The sequence below is a fragment of the Grammomys surdaster genome, unplaced genomic scaffold (genome assembly GCF_004785775.1).
Source record: "Grammomys surdaster isolate TR1022 unplaced genomic scaffold, NIH_TR_1.0 213, whole genome shotgun sequence".
Taxonomy (NCBI): domain Eukaryota; kingdom Metazoa; phylum Chordata; class Mammalia; order Rodentia; family Muridae; genus Grammomys; species Grammomys surdaster.
Genome location: NW_021604658.1, coordinates 192939 through 197954, shown reverse-complemented (window position 1 = coordinate 197954; position 5016 = coordinate 192939).

Genomic DNA, 5016 nt, shown 5'->3' with positions numbered 1-5016 from the left:
GGAGGAGGAGGAGGAGGAGGAGGAGGAGGAGGAGGAGGGAGAAGAAGCCATAAAATAAATCTTTAATAAAAATTAAAGAAGAAAAACATGAGCACAGAATTTCTCATTTCTTTGTTTCAGCCGGAGATGGGTGGGGGAACCCATCTTTAGTCACTGCTGGAGATGTCTCAAGGCAAGCTCAGTGGGCAGTTTATTCTTCTAAGTTCCTGTAGCAGGTTGTACATGCAACCAAGGTGGGCAACTCTACCTAGGTTCTATTATTTGATCTATTGTGGTAAAGAAGGTCTTTCAGGCCTGCTCAAGGCTGGGGGTAGGGCACAGGTTTAAACTCTTGAGGTTGGGTCAGCAAGATGGCTCATGGCTCAGAGGGTGAGAAAACTTTTGGCCAAGCCTGGGGACCTGAGTTGGATCCCTAGGGCCCACATGGTGGAGGAATAAAACTAACCCCTGCAAGTTGCTCTCTGACTTCTGCATGCACACTGTGGTGTGCACATACATATGCATGCATGTTAAAGTAAAAGCTGTATTTAATTGAAAAAGACTACAGATTTTTTTAAATTTTAGTTTACATAACTTAAGGATGGGCAGGTTAGATTCCACATGTACACACGATCTGATTTTGTATGAATGTTGCATTACATGTTAATTGAGTTGTATAAAAATAAAATAAAGGATAATCTGCAACACAGACAGTATATGACACCAAAAGCCAAAAGATTTGCTACCTATCTCTTTACACAAACTATAAAGCCAAGACTTAGAAAGATTTTGTTTGTGGGACTATTGTATGGTTGGGACTATCATTTTTCTCTGTCTCCACTTTCCCCTTCTTCGTTTTAGTTAAGAACCACCTCTGAACATCGACAGGACACATGGCTACAGTTTCAGTCTCCCTTGGAGTTATGTGGGGCCAGATGCCTAAACTTTGGCTCAACTCATGTGAAAAAAAAGTTACATATATAACTTACACTTCACATCCTTAAAAGAAAGCGTTCAGAGCCCACACACTCTCTGTATCTTCTTCCTACAAATTTGGGGAAGACAAAGTCCTGGGAAGCCAGGATGGATTCTGTAAATGATGGTAACAGCTGGAGGGAGCCACAGATAGGAAAAAAATCTTTGGGCAATGTTATAGACAGAGTCATTGGTCTACCTAGAACCACTTGAGCACTTGAGCATTGAGGTGTGTGTGTGTGTGTGTGTGTGTGTGTGTGTTGTGTGTGTGTGTGTGATATTTCCTTCTGTATGAGCCACTGTTTTAGTTTAGGTGGCCTTTTTGTTTTTTATCTGGCTGACAGGTAGACAAGTGTGGTTGGCCATTAGACAACAAAAATAAGAACTCTAGTACCCTAAAGTCCCCTGTACCCAGAGGTCTTGTGTACTCCAAGGTCCTCTGTCCTTTTATCTCTATGTTTGTATGCCAATTCTTCCCTTCTCTGTGTGAGTTCTCTATGTGTACAAAGAGCATGGCTTCACAACTGCATCCCTAAAACCCTAACATCCAATTGGGAGAAGCACTTCTCCTTGTAGCTCCAATTCAGAAGCCACAGAGAAGGGGGCTGGAGAGATGGCTCAGTCATTAAGAGCACTGGTTGCTCTTCCAGAGAACCTGAGTTCAATTCTTAGCACTCATATGGTGACTTATATGGTTACACACTCTGTAACTCTAGTTCAAGGGGATCCAATGCCCTCTTCATCCTCAAGGGCACTAGATATGCACGTGTTGCACAGACATACCTGCAGACAAAACACTGACAGACATTAAATAAATAAAATTTAAAAGTTTTTTAAAAATCACAGATAGGTATCTGTGTAGATGATTCTGGGTCACATGATCACCTAGATGAGAAGCTCCCAAGGTGAAGAAGGGGAAGATTTTTGCCATTCAGAAGACATGTGGCAATAGCTGGATATATTCTAAGACATGGTAACAATCTGGGGTATATACTATGGGCATTTGGTGGGTAGAGGGCATGCATTCTGACAAATGTCCCTCAAAGATGCTCAGGACAGCCCTCTACAATAAAGAGCTAGCTAACCAGGTCCTTAGAGTGTCAAGACTGAAAACCCTGTTTTAGACCAATCCTATGAACTCTGCAGGAGCAACATGGAATGTAGCTACTTGTCATCACCTGGTCTAAGCTACCATTGCCCTACTTAGATGGTGTTGGTATTCCAAATGTTGTCCAGTTATTCCTCTGGTCCTGCAGTCTCTTCACACAGCTGCCCAAGTAAGGGCATGTCCCTATCCTCAACTCTATAGTACACTCGCCTTTTCACTCGGAGAAAAGGGCATCTTGGCATCCTCCTGCCAGGCCCTGGCTGACTTGGGGCCTCATTTTTTCTCAGCTTCATGTCTGTCCTCTCTTTACTGTTTCCTTCCTTCCTTCCTTCCTTCCTTCCTTCCTTCCTTCCTTGCTTCCTTGCTTCCTTGCTTCCTTGCTTCCTTGCTTCCTTGCTTCCTTGCTTTCTTGCTTTCTTGCTTTCTTGCTTTCTTGCTTTTTGAGTTTTTTGAGACAGGGTTTCTCTGTGTAGCCCTGGCTGTCCTGGAACTCACTCTGTAGACCAGGCTGGCCTCGAACTCAGAAATCCACCTGCCTCTGCCTCCCAAGTGCTGGGATTAAAGGTGTGTGCCACCACTGCCTGGCTCTTTATTGTTTTTCAAATTTTATTTAATGTGTTGGCTTGTATACTAGGCTCTGTATACCATATGTGTTCCTGGCCTGTCGTCATGGAGGCCAGAAGAAGATATTGGATCCCCTGCAGCTAGAATTACAGACAGCTGTGAGCTGCATGTGGATGCTGAGAATCAAACCCAGATCCTCTGGAAGAGCAGCCAGAGAGAGCTCTTAACCTCTGAGACATCCCTCCAGCCCTCCTCCTCCTCCTCTTCCTCTTCCTTCTTTTTCTCTTATGAAAGATTTATTTTTTATTTTATCTCTATGAGTGTTTGCCTACATATGTGTATGTGTACCATTTGCATGCCTGGTGCTAGTAGAAGCCAGAAGAGGGTGTCTGATCCTCTGGAACTGCAGTTACCAATAGCTGTGAGCAATCACGTGTATGCTAGGACCTGAACTCAAGTCTTCTACAAGAGAAGCCAGCATTCCATCCCTCCTCACTTTTTAAAAACTTGTGTGTATATGTATATCTGTGTGCCATGGGTGTGCAGGTGCCCATGGAGGTCAAAAGAGGGCATCAGATCCCCTAAGGCAGGTGGCACAGATAACTATTGTGTGGGTCCTGGGAACCAAGCCCAGGCCCTCTGGAGAAGCAGCAGTCCTTCTTAGCTGCTGCGGAACCATCTCTCCAGGCCCCTCCTTTTGCTATTCTTTCTTTTTTTAGCATTGCTATTCTTAGAACATGCCAAGCATGCTCCTGCCTCCAAGCCTCAGCACTGGTGGCTTTTCTTCCTCATGTGGGGTCATGTTCTCACTCTGTCAGGTCTCTGCCCAGGTGACACCTTGTCATGAGGCTTTCCTTTATGGATGGTGTCACCTCATCTAAAGCCACCACTCTCTTCTCCTGTAGTCTCTCTGTATTTATCACCACCTGATCAACTACACATTTATTCTGTTATTTGTTTTGTCTTTTGATTCTTAAGACATGGTCTTACCATGTATGCCGATCTGGACTCGAGTTTGCTATGTAGGCTGGCCTTGAACGCTCAATCCTCCTGCCTCAGTTTCCCAAATGCTGAGATTACGGGGGTGTTCGAGCACTCTGAATCAGACTTTTTGTCCATCTACTACCCATTACCCAGTAACATACATGTAACATACATGTAGCCTCCATGAGTTCAGGCAGTGACATTTTTGCTTGTTGCTGTATTCTAAGCTCTATGATAGTGTCTGGTACATAGTAGAGGCTTAGGAACTCTTTGTTAGCTAGGTGGTAGTGGGATATGCCTTTAATTTCATCACTTTGGAGGCAAAGACGGTTGGATCTCTGAGTTCAAGGCCAGCCTGGTCTACAGAATGAGTTCCAGGGCTACATAGAGAAACACTGTCCCCCCAAAAAACCTAAATAAATAGATAAACAAACAAAAGGAAAAAAACAGAAAAGGAGGGTGAGGAAAGAGAGAGAGGAAGAAAGAAGAAAGAAATCTTTATTGAATGAATGCATTGCTGTGACCATGGGATGAGACTGTTCTAGAAGAATCACATGGATGGAACAGGTAGGTTCTCCAGAGCAGATGGGAATCGTGATGTTCGGACAAGGCTGCTGGGAGAGCCCGGGAGAGTCGGGGCTCACCCAGGCTGTGTATTCTGGTATTTTCACTCACACACACACTGTTCTCTTGCTCTTCACACCACCCCAGGATAGATATTGTCCTTCCCATCTGACAATTGACAAACTAAGGCACAGAATGACCAGGGCTTGCATGCCACCTCCAAAAGGATTTAGGGCAAATCTCCCATCTTTGGGCTCTATTGCTGTATCTCTTCCATGCACATTCATTTTCAGGGCTCACCCATCCTCAAAGCCCCAGGCCCTCAACTTCACCCTCGACTTCCCCAAATCCCCCCACAAGGAGTCAGCGGTGAAAGAGAACCCAGTCCCACCCTCTCTGGCTGGCTCTGGCTTTGCAGCAGACAACAGGCACTTGCCTGCTAGAAGGAAGGGTTAACAAGGAGTGTTTGTAGCAGCTGCTGTCTCCAAGGAGAGGAAGGAAAGCAGAGCAGCAGGCCACAGCCTGCATGCTTGTCTTCCGGGCTCCCTGGCTGGTGACAGTAGTGGGTCCGGAGGCAGTAGATGACCTATCCAGTCCTGGAAAGAGAGGAGGGCCCTCAACTTCCACCAGTCCCAGAAGCGCTGAACTTTGAATGGACTAGGCAGCCAAGAGTGAGATCGCTGCAAGCTACCAAAGAAAAGTTCAGGCAGGAACTGGGGAATGTGGGCAGTGGGGGCTGGGAATTGGCCCAGAGGCTGAAGCCTGAAGCAAGCTTCAGAAAGAAGTCAGAAACCCTGGGCTCTCAGCGGATAGAGGGGAGACTCACTGAATCAAGGAAAACT